Below are 18,177 nucleotides of genomic sequence, written 5' to 3' on the forward strand. Positions count from 1 at the left end.
TCCTGCAATTGTGTGCGTACATCTGAATGTCGATTGCACGCGTGCGTCCTTGGTTGCTTCAGTCAACTGCGTAGTAGAAGGATATGAAATTATAGACATAACGCGTGCCACGAGTCACCCGAAGACAATTAAAAGCCTGCGCCAATCGAAATAGGTTTGATACGTTACATGCAGTTATCTCAGATGGAACTGGGGCAGGTTTTCATCCAGTAGCTGTACACCGACCATGTGCAGCCAAGCAACCGAAAACTTAGTTTTTGCGAAGTCATTTTGTGGTAAAATGGTAAGTATTTATGCAGTATTCTCGGAGTCTGACAGGATGCGCGTCTCTCATTCATTCTTTCCGACCAACGGTGAGAATTTCTCAGAGGTATGCAGCCCTTTCGCAGCCCATTTTCAATCAATAATTTCATCGCGTGCTTCTCACGGCTTATGTTCTGCAGTAACACGTATTTACGGAATGACGTAAAAGTTCTTTTTTTACGACCTAGACTTGCACAAACATGGAAACAACTTGTTTTCGGCTTCATCCGCGTAGCGAAAAGTCGCTTTAATCAGAAACCAACGGTATTGCGGCTACATGCTGTTTTAGCGAAAGTGCTTTTTTTGCATGAACATCAATGGCTTACAATGCTTACGACTACAGCTGCAAGCTTACAATTCGCTTACGACTACAGCTGCAACGTAAATTATACGAGTGTCCGAAATTATGGCTATGTATATCCGTCAAATGAACAGTTGGCCGTTAGAACAAAGGTTGCAGTGCGAAACACGTACAACGTTCCACGTTTATCAGAAGCTTCGTTCGGGTACTTCGGCCGTTCGTTTCGTTATAATTGGCTTCAATTATTAGACGTGCCGTTAATTAGTTGCTTGCACTTTTTTTAAAGGTCAGACTCGCCATCTGCGACATCGCTAACGGCGTTTCCTTTAAGTCACGACTTCGCTTGTCGAGAATAATGAAGCTCTGCAAACGTGAGGCCACGTCCATACCGATGCAACCATTTCAGTGGAACGCACCACAAACTCCGCGAAATTCACTTCCTTGCATGGTTCAGAGGAGTGACGAACACAGTATCGCCTTGGTCCTTTTGGAGTTCATCAGCTCAGCGCGTCCTTAATTTCCACATTTAGATAATGTCAACACTGTGTGCCTAAAGGTACAAGAACCCTCGCACCCACGTCGCTGGGAATATCTCAGGTCAGTTACTTAGCATGCATGAAAAAAAAAGTATTGCGAGAAAGTTCGATAAAAATCATTGATTGGGGATGAAAGAGAGAGATAGACGCGCGTATGTGTGCTGCACACGAGTTCAACTAATTGGTGGAATTGATTTAAGTAGCCTGTTCTCGCGAGTTTGGAAGACTCCTTACACCACGCGTTACACTTGAGTTATCAGCATCATTCTTTCATCTGGAAGTATATGATGCGAAAAAAATATAGATCAACCACTATTGCCATATTTGCCGATTTTTACCATGGGAGAGCAAGTTTCAATGAACGTGAAACGGAATAGTGCTTATATAAAGTCTGGCAAGTATCAGGGTGTCTCATTGCTGCCCCCGCTCACTCCCTTTATATTGACAGAGGTTGTGAGGCCTCTCTTAATAAGATGTAAAGGCGCCGTGGTGAAATTAAATGCGATTTAATGTACCACAAGCAGCTATGTGCGCCTTAGACTGGTCTCTTAAATATGTCTGTCCACGCTAATTAAATCTACAACATTTTGTTGATAGAGCTACTGAGGCACTTCTTTTTTTTTTCAAAAAAATTAATTACGTTTACTTAGTTTTACAATGTCTCCGTCACACCACAGGGTCGAGGCTGTTCAGAAACGGCACTTTTGTTTCAGAAATCGTGACGAAATAGTGATGTCATGGATAATATTGCGTACGTTATATAAGTGCGGACGCTTCTTTTCGCAGTGGGCTGTTTTACGTCAAATACTGTCCAGCACTATGGCAAAGCATGGGCGTCGCTCGTTTAAGGTCCAGGTCAAAAATCAAGGAGAAAAACGACAATATAAAAAAGATTTACTTCGCCAGTTAGTATAAAACGAAGCATAAAAGAAGCACTGAGCCACCTTTCCTTTTTTTATTTTTGTTGTCCTCTCCACTTGTTCGCTGAATCGGTAGAGAACCCACTCGATGGAGCCAGACTTCAAGCGTCAGTATAGGGTATAAAAATAAAATGAAAAATAAACGGTCCTCGTGCCTCTGTTATGACTATACTGTAGCACTCACAAAAGTGCAGCGACCGACCGAAAATTTATTCTGCGGCGGGCTCCCCCAAAGGATGTCATTTGGTCCAGGTGTTACAGCGAGAGTCTGCGGGCTCCGCATGCTTGATAAAATGAGCGCTCGGCGTGGAAAGGGGCATCGTTCCTCGATTAAGGTGAGGAGGTCACCGGTCAGGCTTGTTTTTCTGTACGCTGCCCACGCGGGCCGGTATATAGGTATACGAGGACGGAAAAACAAATAAATTAACGGATACACAGTGATCAAAGCTAGTTTAATGGCCTGATCGTTATAGGCAGAGCTATAGGAAGCCGCTGAACTGTCATAATATCAACATAACCTCTGGCAACTCGACTGAATATAGTGATAGCATGCGCTATTAAGAGAGTACGTAGGTTTCGAAGCTTTTCATTAGTAACGACCTGTCTTAGGTAGCGACAAGTCCGCTATTATGACTTATATGCCAAAGTTCCTACAGACTGTTCGGCTTTACAAATTGCATTGAACACATTCGCAGAGGAGGCTTTATAAGGCATGATTTAGTTATTTCAATCCATTTGTTTTTCCCTGACTCGCATAAAAAAAATGGAGGAGGTGGTTGGATATATCATAGCCATTATAGTGTCATAATGTTTTTTTTTCCTCCGTCCGAGTCATCGACCGACGGTCACGCATCCCACAGCGTATGCCGAAAACTCAAATTCCCGTCCTGCGTTCGGCAGTGACCTTCAATTCAGCCACGAACTGATTATTTCACTTCAATATCGGACGAAGAAAATAGAGATAAAGATGGAGCGAGATAAAGCAATGCTGTATAATCTCTCGTAGCCTGCGAGCAAGCAAGGCAAACGTTCCCCACGTTGTACAGCCGGCCCGCGAGGAAACGCCGGTGTCGTGCGTTGCATATCGCCGGCTGCTACGGCGGGTCCCCAGTGCAGCTGCCACGGCAACACCGCCTCCATCTGGGGCCGGCAGCCACCTGGCCCCAGATCGGAGCCCATCTGCCAAGCCGCGCGCTTCGATGGGCGTTGTGCCGCTTGACAACCTGGCGGCGGCGTTGTGTCGCCCGAGCGCGGTCTCTTATGCCCGGAATAGTGGCGGAAGTGGCTCGCCTCGCCGCCGACGGAATCACGTGGTGCGTGTCCAGCGAAGCAGCCGGACAGCGATGCTGCCGCAAAGACGGGAGCGGAACACACGTCAGACTCGGAAACGGACGTTCGCACCGACACGTAGCACTTATCATGGCGCGGGGGTCACTCTCACTGGCTGACCGCGACAAGCTGCCTCATTCAGTTGCAGCACGACCCGAATGTGGCCAAGCGGTTTGGACACGTTCTGTTGAGTCTTGCCCCTGACGAGCTTGAAGTCGCGGGTTATATTCCTGACCGTGGCGACCCCCGCTCCCAGTGGCTTAAAGTGAAATTTAAAAAAAAAATGAAGAGGAAAAAGTAAAAGAAATAAAAAAACAAATGGGGCAGGCGCTCTGTCAACATTAACGTAGAGTTAATGAACAGTTACAGTGCTATAGTCATATGTGAGTGAATACGGATCACTTACGTCATTGCATGTATAGTACACTCGTCCTGATGTGGACGTGGGGATTGTATATACATTTTCTCGGACGGTACGGCTTCCAGGCGTTGTTTTTTTATTTTGTTTATTCTTTCAATTACGTATCAACGAGGTTCCGTTTACCTCGTATGAACGTATCCCTCGTATAAACGAGGTACATCATGTCCGGCGTACACTCTGATGTCTGAGTTATACCAACGACCACAACAACACGTTGTTAATTATGCCACCCATTTCGTAATATACATGACCTGTATTTCGTATACCACTGACGTGACGAAATTTCGCTCACCTTCTCATGCATGTACGTCGTGCGCGTTCGTGATACGTGCCAAGTTCATAAAACGGCGTCTCTCATAATCATGTGGTGGCTTTCGGACGTTAAACCCCACAAATCAATCAATCAATCAAGCTCATCAAATGGCAACGGCGGCTTGGCAGCACTGTGTGTCGTTCGTGTCATTGCGATGCCACCTAGAAAAATATTTTCGGGCCTGCTTACTGCCGCCGTGACGTCACTCGTTTTGCCCTATAGTGAGCGCGCGTATATACGGGAGGCTGTGAATCCATTGCCACCATCGTCTCTCGCGCCGAGTTTTACATTATTAACATCGTTGGTTTGCCTTTTCTGTAAAAAAAAAATACGCTGGTTTAAGTAATGCATACGCTGAAACCATTTGGAAATTTATCTGTGAAATATGTCTAATTCGAAAATGGCGCTAAACGCGTGTACGATCTATAAGAGCAAGATTTGATGGACCAACAAAGTGAGAAATAAATAGGATAAACTTAATTATTTATGCGCGCAAAGAAACACACACACACACACACACACACACACACACACACACACACACACACACACACACACACACACACACACACACACACACACACACACACACACACACACACACACACACACACACACACACACACACACACACCAGAACATGCAGAGAAACTGTTCCTGTAGTAAACTCATTTGCAAGGTTTCTGCAGTTTTATTTGTAATCTTTCGAACATGTGTCTTCATAGACACGCAGTTATTGAGGAGCGTTTGGGCTGCTGCCACCCAAAGTATGTTATTCATCACAATACCAGGGCGATTACCAATGCAACAAAAAAAATCTTTCTTTTCTCAGAAATATCTTGTGAGAGACACAAGAAGCAGCGCTTCCTCTTTTGCTCTGGCCCCTCTCGCAGTGGTACATAGTCGCTCATGTACCTTAGGGCCTGTGAAAAATGTTAGCATCGGGTCTAGATTAAACTATAGCCCCCGTGGGTACTGCACTGATTCTAGCTAGCAAATATTCTAGCTTGAAGTAGAGCTAACGCACCTGAAAACCATTTAGGAAGTGCTTTACCATGACTCTCTGCACGCATCTAGAGAGAGAGAGAGAGATAAAGATGCAAGAAAAGGCAGGGAGGTTAATCAGACGCACATCCGGTTTGCTACCCTGCACTGGGGAAGGGATAAAGGGGAAAAAGAGGTTGCAGAAAGATGAGAAGATACACACAATCACGAGCACACTCGGGGAGCGCTTGCTACGACACACAGCGATGCCAGCTCCGGATGGTTTTGAATCGACTTGGCCCCGGACCATTTTGTGTGCAGAAGATACTAGGACCTTGGGCATCTGCCTCAGTTGCGCAGAAAGCAAATAAAGCACTGCTATTTTACCTAAAGTCCACAAACCCAAGCGACCGCCTGTAGACTGTGCACGCATCTAAATTTCAAGGAAACATGTTAGGCCAAGGTGCTGGTAAGACTAGCGCAAAATTAAAATACTGCAATAAAGTGGTTGGATCACCGGCAAGAAAATACGCAAAAAACCGACGCACTAAGCAATGCAACAGCATTCCTTCCATTTTTCTCAACCAAGTAAAAAGAAGTAATACAAGCAGTCCACTGCGCTAATCGCAAATAAGGAAGTGATTACCGACCCTGGAGGAAAAAAAAAAAAAAAAAACGCCTGCTCTGAAAACGTACTGCCATGCCCATTTATTATTTTAATGCCAGGTTGTACGCGACAACTATAGGAAGCACACATGGCACCTTCATTTAGAAAAGAAACACGTAGGACGAAGACACGTACCTTCGGGTAACGAAGAAAACGAATGTCGACGTCAGCTTGACGAACGACACGCTCCCATTTTGTTCATCGGTTGCCCTTGAAAAGTAAACGAGAACACTCGCGACTTCGGCCCCTTTGCCGCGAAAATTCCCCCCGCAGCATCGCCCAACCGTTCGGATTTGCAGCCGTACAGATTGCCAATATCCAGCGCACGAAGCGCATCACATAACCACGCTGCAGTTATTCACGGACACAGAAAAACACGGTCTTCTCGAGTCGCCAACAAGCACAGCAGCGCGCCACTCAAATGTTCGTAAGGCTCGGCAATCCATATCTGTAGAGTGACGAGAGCAAGCGTATAGGCACGTCTGTGTAGCGAAACAACACCGGTCTAACATAACAGAGTGTGGTCACAGCCCAAGGCAGACACAGTGAGCAGGCCTGAAATTATCTATATATAGGTGGCATCGACGAGGTGCCCCAGTTATCTTTAGCCATGGTAGAAGAAGAAATGCCGACGAACTGTGTGACGATGCGACCAAATGCACGTTGCTAACTACACAGCCACACGTGTACCTTACTTTCTATTTTCTTGTTACCGCCCCATCACATTGTAACTGCTGCCTTACTAAGCGCACCCCATGACTGGGGAACTATCGAGATAATATTAGAACCTTCCGATGAGATTACGTGCACAAGGCGAAGCTTAGAGTTATTTGAGGCACTTACGTGGTCGCTAGTGATAACGCCGGAATCTTCGATGGAACGTTTATGGAAGCCGACGTGCTTGGCCATTTGTCAGTTTACCGACGGCCGCCGCTTTGTTCGCCGCTTGCAGTGTGCGTCGCTAGTAGTGTAACTTTTCTTTTCCTGGCTACAAGTTCGGCCAAATGAAGAGTTTCATAATTGACACGCCCACTGCTTCCTTCGTCCACATCACGAACCCATGACCCCATCGTCTATAGAGTAAGCCACAACATTTTTTGCGCTCCTATAATAATTGTTGGTGTTTAATCTCCAAAAACCATCATGTGATTATGAGAGACGCCGTAGTAGAGGACTCCAAAATATTGACCACCAGAGGTTTTTTAACGCCGCCGCGGCCAGGATTCGATCCCGCGACCTGCGGGCCAGCAGCCGAGTTTCTTAGCCACTGCTTCACCACAGCAGGTCGGTGTGATGATGTATCGGTGTTATTCCTACGAGCCATGACGCATTGCTGGTCGTCGGTTGCAATGCGAAAAGCTGACGAAGGCTTCAAGGTGAAGGATGCGGCCACCGTTGCGCTGTCTCTGTCATATTTCATGTTTATGCGCTGCGAAAGCCGGGGCTATTTATATTGAGATGCGTATACGATGATGGTAGGAAAATATGTAGACAGAAACATCAATACTCGGCTGATCACGCCTGGCTTTTGCGAAAGAAATCCCGACTCGGAGAGAATCTCGGAGGTACAGCTGTATGTATGTATGTATGTATGTATGTATGTATGTATGTATGTATGTATGTATGTATGTATGTATGTATGTATGTATGTATGTATGTATGTATGTATGTATGTATGTATGTATGTATGTATGTATGTATGTATGTATGTATGTATGTATGTATGTATGTATGTATGTATGTATGTATGTATATATATATATATATATATAGTGGGAGTAATAATTTAATGGGCCAGTAGTTAGTCTTCGTGAAGGTATGGGATATGGCACAACGGGAGCATTAGCAACAAGGATAAATATATTTATTTCCCAACAGTTTCGGGAGGGAACTGGAGTACAGGAGTACAGGGCATAAATGAGAGAATACATAACTATCAAGTACAGAAAAGTCAGATATATATTTATTCTTGTTGACAATATATATATATATATATATATATATATATATATATATATATATATATATATATATATATATATATATATATATATATATATATATATATATATGTAATTATAGAGAGAGAGAGACTGACTGCTGTTAAAGTTAGCTTTTTTATTTATTTACAGATACTGCAGGCCCTACCCGGGCCCATGCAGGAGTGGGATACAAACAATACATTCAAGCAATAACTAGTAATACACTGGAGTACAGGGCATAAATGAGAGAATACATAACTATCAAGTACAGAAAAGTCAGATATATATTCTCACTGTTCAACAGAATTGCGCACAACTAAGAATATTTTCAACATTAGTGAGGTACCTGAAATCACCATCTTTTACATTTATCCGAAAGTCATACGTGTGCTGCGATGGGAAGAATTCGCGGTAACTTGATCATAACCCCGCTGTTAACGAAAAAGTTCGCATGAAAGATAGAAAAACAATAAACAAAAAAAATCAATCAGTAATGCCAGAGCGTAAACACTGGTTTATTACATAACACGATCATTGGATATCTAATTTGGGAATCGGATTCCGGGTCACCGCATGTATACACGAAAATCAGAGGCTCACAAGCCGAGATGCAAATCACTTGGACACGCGACTCTCGGCTTCTCAGGCTCTCATATCGCGACGAATTCGCTTCGTCAGCGAGAGCGTCGGGCTATTCGAACCGCACTCAAGTCAACACGACGCTGCAGCCTCCGATTGCGATAACATCATTTGCTTATACGCTTGTCGCCGCTATGAAGGCTTGTCAGGTACCGAGAGGGGAAAGGAAGAGAGTGAGAACGCTACGGGTTAGAAGCGTGCCTCTTTCCCGTCGCGACGCGTAAATGCGGAGGAAGGCAGAACACCGCGTGCAGGGGCGATTTGCATGAAAGCCCGTGGTGATCGGGCATCGCGATTACCTTCACTATAGGGAGTGAACGCGCGTTTTTACTGCGCTGCCGCCCATTAGTGGTCGCTGTGTATAGTATGGCACCAACAAGCTTCGTTCGAGCTACCGTGGGTGGGCGGGGAGCGAGAACAAGGGTAAAAAGGGTTTGGAGCTGAACGAGAGGGCGCCCTATAGCACCATTAGATCTTGTATAGGCGCCTGTTACGAGCGCCCACATCGCTTCTTCTATAAAGGGGAGGTCTAGTTCGACTTTCAATTTGAACGCTTCCGCCAGGGAGCTCGAACGGCTTATAACTGACTCCGGATACGGAGCGAGGTGAGCTAGCACGATTTGCATAAAGAAACGGCGGCTATACAGAAAATGCTAGTGCGGAACTAGGGACACGAGAACGCCTATAGGTTGAAGGCGTGAACTTCGGCGAGAAATGTGTTATGATGTGGCCAAGGATTGCTCGAGAGCTGGACTATTAAAGAAGAGGAAGAGGACATCTTTAGGCGCAGGATGGCGAAAACAAACAAACGATAGAACGAACAAACAAGCAAGCAGGAATGCATGAATGAATTAAAGTAACTTTTATTTGGTCCAGCAGGTCTCGACGATGTCGTGCACGCGGTTAGTCCCACGCCGGAGCAGACAGCCCCAGCCTATCTACTAGCAGGAAACGGAAAAGTTTAAAGCAGGGGTTAGGAAAGGAGCCATCCGAGACAAGGGCTACTTTGTTTTACTTAACGTATACCGAAGCAATCTCTAATTACCTGTTCCAAGGGTAACTACGTCATTAGTAATCGTTACGGGAAAGTGCCGTCTTGACCGCAGGGGGAAATTATAGGAAGGAGTGTGATTTGTAGAGAGCAGGCTTGTTGCGAACGTGAAAGAAATTTCTGGCAGTTGAAATAAAGAAAAAGAAACACAAAAGAAAACGATCGAAACCTCCATGTTAAGCGCGCTTTTATTACCTGAACTCATGTTACTTCTCGGCGCATATTAGTTACCGGTGAAACTTTTCAATTTCCTCAGTCAGGTCTTGCGACTCTTGACGTGCTAGATTAATCACAAGTTTGAAGCGGGAGAAATGAAAACGAAGATTTGAAAAAACATATTACGCAGTCGTACTAATTACTTTTCAGAATGATGAAATAAAAAGCACGTGTATGGGTGTTCTGGCGAGACGAAAGGCGCCGATCTGCTGTTTATTAAAGGCAAGTGAACGTGTAGGAAGTGTAAGACTGGGGGATCCAACAAACGCCCAATTTAGGCGCCAGCACATAAGGGTTGCTTGACGAAATTAGACTACATTCAAAACAGCAACAATCTACGCGAAGCACTGCTTATGACGGTTATAAGATTAAGTTAAATTATTTTGAAGGGTTGTCAGTCATTTAGTGTTGGTGTAAAGTGTCTGGAGTTTAAAAAAATACTGCTCACTAAAGCAACTTGATTCACGCATTAGCAATTTCTTCAGTACTTAGGCTTTTCTGCGGACTATGAATGGAAAATTTCTGTGCTTCATTTGGATTCACGCTATAAAATGTCGAAGCTGTTATGAAAGTCCTACCATACATCTAAGGAAGAGAAAAATATAAATACAGAAATAACTGCTGAAGGGCCAGCTTGGACCGCAACTTTACTTGCTGCCCTCACTCCAGGACGCCACAGGCAGTCGTCACCCTGCGTGTCCTGTCGATTAAACCGATGTGAACGTCGAGTCTAGCGGAATGAAATGATGACCCCTTATACGATTCTGCAACGGAAAACAAACAAATTGTTTCCATGTTCACGAAGCATCAGACTTGGCTCAATCCACATTATCGTTACGTCATGACAGAAATCTGCTGACGTCATGATATGCAATAAGGCTATGAAATGACGGTGCAGGGGCTGTAATAATAATAATAATAATAATAATAATAATAATAATAATAATAATAATAATAATAATAATAATAATAATAATAATAATAATAATAATAATAATAATAATAATAATAATAATAATAATAATAATAAATGGTAAAAGTTAGTTCTAAGCGCATTCCGGTGTTTTTGTGGCTTCGCAGCACGAGTGGTCGAAATTTTCTTGTCGGCACTGCTTAAACTGAGTCTATTTCGAAGGCCTCCGCAAAGGCCACTCGTGAAAGACAGCATATATACGTGTACTTTACTCGTTCGATGATAGAAGAGAAGGGGGGAAGGCAGTGGAAGGTGAACCTACTGTGCGCCGGTGAGTCCGGGGGCTGTGGCCACGTATGTAGTCGTCGAAACCTCATAAAAGAAAAAAAACAACAATAAAAAATACATGCCAGCTGCTGTAGCAAACAATGCGTCGCCGTGAGAGAACAAAGCGCTCACGCGGCTGTCCCTGACCCGACTGTTTTTGTGAAGAGACAGTGTCCGCAGAGCCTTCCGCGAAAACTATTCGCAAACAATCGTTGCTCTTGCTTCGCGGGTAAGAAAGCGACCCAAAACGATGCACGTTAGGCGCCACCGACGTCTTCCTCGGAAATTGCGATGGACATAAGGTTGAGTTGTGAACCGGCTCGGATTAACCGGAGCACAAAACGACTTAACGAGACGGATACGAAAATAAGCTGAAAATGAGAGGATATGTTGTTCGCGACATCTATCAAAGTGACCGCGCGGCTCCAACAATGGACTTGGGGCAAGGATGAAGGCAGATGAGTAGTTAATTTCACGAAGCATTGTTAGTTAACGTTTAAACTATTCTGAGCTTTTAGGTCAAGCTGACGTGTCCTTAAACATTCTCGAATAGCAAGCCCCAAAGGTTGACCGGCGGTCGATGGCACAGCGCTTAAGGACAAACTGGGGCTTTTAGTTACGATGATTCACAAAAACCCACTTTACTGACGCGTCGTTCATTAAACAGTGCCGTTGCTAACGTTCGTAACTCGTTTGCGGAGGGCACGTTGAATTTTTTTCTTTTTAGCTTCAGATGGTTGTGTTTATGTGAGAACGCTTTCAGAGCACTAACGGGGGAGCGTCTGTGATGTCAGCCTAAAGGTTGCCGTGACAACCAAAAAAACACTCCGCAGCAACTGAAAAGCCTTGACCGTTGCGGGCAATAGCGTGCGTATGGCTTGTCATCGCGTGCGCTTGTCGCGCCGATTGTTGCCATGACGACCAGCGGGACGCGACAGCTGAGAAAGCTAACATTTACAGCTTATACGCAAGCGACGCTTCGCCGCAAGCGCTGATGCGGTGTGTGTGGCATATTCATCGCCTATCATGCATCTGCTGCGAGCGTTAGGTCGGCCGCGCGAATGATAAACGAATTTCGTCAACTGGCTGGTATTTGGCACGATGTCTTTAGTGCAACTGACGAAGCCTGCCAAACAAGTTTCTAGATCAGACCTCAGAATTCCCTGTTCTCGGCATGAAAGCAGTTAGGACAGTCACATCTATATACGCGATCTCCCCTCTAGCTATGCGTGCGCTAACTACGTTCTATGCATCCTAATTTTATATTGTCGTCTCGCCATCTCATCGAGCCGAGGTTAAGTTAGGTCAGATTAGGTATTGACCCCCGTTATGTTACGCCGTATTATCATCCTTAATTACCAGTTCCCCTTGCTGCCAAGTAATGCAGAGCTCGCTTTCTTTCCCAAGATGAAGAATCACTCCTGTACTTCTTCAATAAACGCACCGAGTGAGCCCTTTCACGTGGGTTTATTTCAGGACCTTCCCTTGTAAACAGAATATCGTTTACCTCGGAAACTGGACAGGGCGGGTTACGAACAGTAGGATAATAACCCCTCTCGTTTGTAGTTCGAAAGGCGGTATCGGCGGTGGCTTCCCTCCGAGAAAGCGGCTTCCATCGTGGCGATGGCCGCGCCTCGATTCGGCGTGAGATCGCCCCGCGGTCATGTGCGCATCCTGCCCGCTTCCCCGGCGGAGGAAGCCGTAGTACACGTCGTAGTGTCTAGTAGTAGCCGGCCCCTCCGTGCGTCCTGAGGGCAACCAGGCCGCGGCAGCTGATACGCACCAGGTGTTTCCCGCCGACATAGCGCTGCTGAATGGCCGCCGCCGCTGGCCGCCGCCCGAAAGCAGTGGGGCGCCACTTCCGGTGTTTCCCCTCTTTCTTTCTCTCATGGAAGAGAGGGAGAGGGCCAAATTGGTGCGGGGGGTCGGAGGGCGCCGCGCTAAACGGTTGCGTATACGAGCTTTTCTTTTTTGTCCTACCTGGGCTTCGCCTCGGAGACAGGCGACGACCGCGTTGGTTCGCGGAATGCCCGCTCTGCCACAATGACCGCTCTCTGACCGGACGGGCGCTCGCTGGCTGCCAGCGTATAAAAAAGCGAGGTGCCCGGTGCAGTGCCGGATGGTTGCGCGGGGATTTCTAACGAGCTCGCGGTGGCGTATATAGCGCGGCTTCTCAAACGCGCGAATTGTGTTGTTGCGAGAACGATTACAACGTGCTGGTGGTAGGGTAGCACGAATGTTACTTTACTCCCTCCGAAGCTAGCTGGGTCTCATTTCGCCACTGAATCACCAGATGTTTCCCACGAGCATCGTTTGTTTCGTTCCGTAATTCGCGCGTTCTTCCTTTCTTCAATATTTCTTTCCCCTTTCTTGCTCGTTTTGTTTCTTCTCCTAGAGCAGAGCAGCCTAGTTCACTTTCCTACCATTCTCGAGTTCAATCTCTGACGCGCGCTAACACTTTCTCATTTGACTGACGTGATAGTTTACGTCCTAAACCGCTTGTTTTTAAAAGGTTGAAAGATTCGCTATTTCTGGCCACATTTACTGCGAACTTTCTGTGAGCGCTCCCTTTTTGCTATTGCGAGACGTGCGAATTGGCTGAGAGACACCAGCATATCCTTCCCATACCGTTGTTTCTTACAGCATGCCCATACAGATGCTGCTAACAATGTTTCTCTTTAGCTTGCCCGCGCTGTAAGGGACGCACGGAGCTCTGAACACAATCGTCAACTCTACCGACGTCATGATGGAGGTTCGCCGTTTGCACGACGTAAAAAAAAAAACATAAACCGAGAGTAACCGGGCATCTGCTATATAGCATAACGTATACAACAGACTACGGCCTCGAACATATTCAGAAGCAAGCTTCGGCAGTCGTAAATCAGTTGACCGCGTTTGTCGAGACGATTGCGCTGTTGTTCATGCGGCAATGACATACCACTGCACGTCTGCAAACAGATGCATAATCCGCATATGCAAACCGAACCACAAACTGTGACCGGTGATGAAGTTGTACACAATGTGTAAACATTTTTTTTTCTCTTTTGCCGAGAATTGCCCGAACGAGCTCACAAGAATACGCATTTAGTACGACAAAAGAATGGTTACATTGTGTGCGCGTTATTCCGTCCATCTCTCTCTATGCTTCTTCTTTTTTCGCTTCATATTCATCTATCTCTCTTTCAGTGCAGGGTAACAAACCGGACGTTCGTCTGGTGAACCTCCCTGACTTTCCTTGCTCCTCTCTTTTTTCCTTATGACGTCCCCTTCACGCAAAAACCGGTTGCGAATTCGAGACAACCAACTTGTCGATGCATTTTTCAGTGTTAATTAAGGTTGTTAGATGATCGCGGGAAGCATTTTTATAGTCGTTACCCAGTTCCAACATATCATTGCTACACGTCATTCCTGCTCGTATATGCACGTTTGCACAGCTACCTTGAAGACAATCACACTTTGCAAAAGCAGCATCTTATTTGCACCGAAGGGCTTTCGTCAAGTGCAACGTTATATATACACGTCCATGCGATTACGCTTTCGCCTCCAAACGTAACGTAAAGTAGTGCGCGTCTTCGCGAGAGCTTAAGCATTGCCAAGTCAGCGGAACGGCGTTCTTACCGGAATAGCGCATCTAATAGACCCCACTAGCGAAAAGGGAAGTGTCTCGGTAGTTAGATGGTTGCTTGGGGTTGTTACGCCTACTACTCAGTGGCAGCTGCCAATTTACTTCACCCTACGCCTGCCCGCGGGGAAAATCGTCTTCTCGAGAAAAAAAAAAAGAATGAAGGCATGGGAAGAAAGATTTCGGGCGTTTGGCAGTTATTATTAGTACTGTAATTTGGCTGTGACGAGTTCGACGTTCATTTATTATTAATCCTTACCCAGTTTGAGCAGGTAGCCTTAGTTGGTAGTTAGGTAAGTTCTCATATTGCCCCCCCCCTTTCCTCCGTCATCTTCAATTTTTTTTATTAGTTTTACTCCCACTCGCGGTGCAGCGTTTGCTAACTGTGCTCTTTCGCTGAGGGCTGTTAGCTCGTAATCTCTACGGAAGAAAATGTAGGCCAGGAGACACAAAAGCGATCGTTAATTAGATGTAACGACCACGAACATTAACACATAACAATCAAGTAAAACTAAAAACTTCAGTCTCTAAATTCGCACTCTGTCGCATTTAGATACATCACCCCATACGTTTTGACGCATTTCGACCAATTCTCGCGAGGTAGCATCGCGCTTGTTAAATGCTGGTGTGCCTCAGCGCAACCGACCATTGGTTGCCCATTGGTAAGACATACATACTTCGTGACACATAGAGAAATTGTATGTTGTCGTTTTATAAATACGCAACGGGCCAGTGATTTCCCGTAGATGCGTATGGCTCATTTTCGTAAGTGCATTTCAGTCTAAGAATGATGAAGACTGAAAGCATGTCCGAAACCATGAGCGTTCAGGCAAACATATCATCATTATCATGATAATCATCACTTACCATCACCGTCGCCCATTCTTATGTCCAGCACGGGACGAAGGTCCCTTCTCAATGAGCTCCAACCCACCCTGTCCTGCGAGCGCCGATTCCATTTTATGCACGCTAATTTCTCGAATTTCGTCACTCCACTTAGCCATTCGATGTTCATGACCGTGCTTTCCATATTTATATATCCTTACGATGTTGTTCTACCATTCATCTGTTATATGTACTTCACATTACGTGCATCTATGGCCTGCTCAGGTCTATTTCTTCCCACCTAATATCTTCTAGTATATCGGCCACTCCTGTTTGCTTATGATTCACTCTGCTGTCTTCTTATCTCATAGCCATACCAACATATTGTTGTGCCACAGACATTTTCCTCCTTCGGGAGCACGTCTCACGAGATCGAGCGCTGTTCCGACGAACTGTCTCCCCCCCCTCCCAGAGCCGCCTTCCGTGCAGAAGAACCGTGCAGTTCCGGGGGCAACGTCGCTTCCTCCGCCGAACCACCTTGCAGTTCCGGGTATGGCTACGTCTCCCCCTCCGAGCCCGAGAACTGGTCTGAGAGAATGGACCAAAGACGTTATTTAAGGCCGTGCCGGCCCCATGTTAGAGAGATTTGCCCCAGCCGACGTTGTCGTGCTGGCCGGCTCTGCACAAACGACAACCTGCTACAGTAAACGCTCCTTCTTGTTGCTGTTTTCCAAACGGATTGCCTCCCTGCTTCGCCTTCGGGCAAAGGCTTCGGCGAAGTCCGCTCGATGGCTCGCCGCTCTTCGCCAGCGCTACCATCGCGACACAGAAAATTCCTAACAATATCCAGCTCTTCATTAAAATATTTCTCTGTCTCTCTCTTAGGGTTACCTCCACCATTCTTCAGTCCATTGCGCGCTGAGTATATTCTCTTTCCTGTAATGAAATGAGCGCGAAAATTCCGTCAAGTAACCTTTGTAACTGAACGCCCGCGCTGCAGACTCGCTCGCTGATCGAGCTATAGACAAGCGCTGTGGACGGCCGCTGCACGCACGGTACGGGCCGTTGGCGCACGGCTTCCGTCGCGCGAGCAACGCCGCGGAATGCCGCTCATTCACGGCTCTGCACGACGACGCAGGATGACTCGCCACGGCACTCGTTCAATAGCACAGCGAGGACGCACGCATGGAACATGCGACTCCCCGACACAGCTTGTATAATGCATAAGCGCCTTGCTAATACTGCCGGCTGTCTGTGCCGTCGAGCGAATTATGCCGCAGTGATATTATATATACGAAGTTATTCTGAACGGGGGGGGGGGGGGGGGCAGCAGCTTGCTTGGTGAGTGATAGTGCTACTTTCCGTACAAGGTTTGTGACCGGTGCGTATACGTTGTATGAATCGAAATACGTTCTGGGGCTTTGCCTGTCGAGAGCAAGGTATGCTTAATTGCGGAAAATAGCGTGAAAAGACGATACGACAGAGATATACAGGAAAGCCACTGCCAACGTGTGCATTTAATGTTGCAAACGGAAATGCATACGCATACTAGGATATGAGGATGCAGATGGGGGGGGGGGGGGATAGGATAGCTATAAAAACACGCACATGCACTTTAAACATCTACAGAGTGGCGTGATTTGTCGTTATCAGCTTGACTGGTTGTTTGGTCGTCTTAGGTTAAAGCACTTGCGTGTGTTTTTTACCTCACCGATTACTCACTGTCAGAAGTCTCGCTACGTCGCTTCATCTTCGTTACTTTCCGTTTCCATTTTTCTTGCTACCAATCCATCCATAAGATATAGTGCAGAAAACGAAAAGTTGCTCTTCACAACTCCATGCACTAGCACTTTTCTCTATTTTTTTCCTTGTAACATGACTACTGATTGACAGCAGCATGTTCTTTGTCATTTGTATACCGGCACAGCACATGTGCAGTTTCGTGAACTTTTCGCTTCGTTATTCTAACATCATAAGGTGCTGGCGTCTGTAGTATTAAGCCTGCATTGAAGAACAAGATGAACAAAGAGGAAAATTGAGGGTCCCGTTTAAAAGAAGATAAACGCCCTAATGAGAAGTATTGCTGAGGTAACGCGTGTAAAAAAAATAGCAGTAATATTTTGTGTGAGACGCGCGAAAATGACAAGATGCCGAAAACGACAAGAGCTTGCACCGCGCGTCGACAACTGGTCCCGACGGAATCGGGGGGCAGCCGTTTCACCAATTAGCTCGCATAAATTGCTGCGCACACACTTCCCGTTCTTCAAGTCACGCTATGCACTTGCGAAATGTCCTTGACTCGCATCTTCATCACACCGCCCTGGAAGCATCCCATCAGTTACCGAGACCTCTGCGGTCCTTTCCCTCGCGTGACAAGAACGGTGACTATCGCGCTGCGCTTCTCTCGACTATAAGGAGGCGCGGTCAGCGGGTTAAGACCGAGCTGGCGAACAGAGATGGCGCCAAAATGTTGTCTCGCGAGCACTTCTCGTCCGCGAAAGCCCGGTATACTTGTCGTTGTGCAGTATACTTGTGTACTCGTATAGAGGGTGCACCTGCCCTTGCATTTATACTGCGGTGTACAGAGGTCACGTGCGAGGGCAGCGGCGTGCCGGGGAGGGTACGCGCGAAACATTCGGAGGGCTAGCCACCCGCACCGAGCCGAGACGACGCCGCGGCTATCTTTGCGCAATGTATAATGACACAGAAGTGGGGAACCCTTTACTCCGAGGAAAGGCCAGGTTAGTTCGGAAACAGGACGTCCATGTAATTTTTTTTTCGTGGCAGCTGGAGTGACGGAAAGACGTCGAGATACTTTATCCTGGCGG

General features: G+C 46.4%; 1 protein-coding gene across 7 annotated transcripts in view; it reads left to right on the plus strand.

Annotated features, from left to right (window-relative positions):
• The window catches only part of cpo (RNA-binding protein), a 167,247-nt gene that overhangs the window by 31,048 nt on the left and 118,022 nt on the right, over positions 1 to 18,177 (plus strand). Inside the window, exon 1 of one of the 7 annotated variants that reach the window (XM_075892612.1) lies at positions 1,012 to 1,201. The exons of the other annotated variants lie outside the window; for them this stretch is intronic. The gene's annotated coding sequence lies outside the window, so the exon portion shown is untranslated. Of the gene's footprint in view, positions 1 to 1,011; positions 1,202 to 18,177 lie in introns of those variants that run through there. 7 annotated transcript variants of the gene reach the window in all.

The sequence above is a fragment of the Rhipicephalus microplus genome, chromosome 4 (genome assembly GCF_043290135.1).
Source record: "Rhipicephalus microplus isolate Deutch F79 chromosome 4, USDA_Rmic, whole genome shotgun sequence".
NCBI lineage: Eukaryota > Metazoa > Arthropoda > Arachnida > Ixodida > Ixodidae > Rhipicephalus > Rhipicephalus microplus.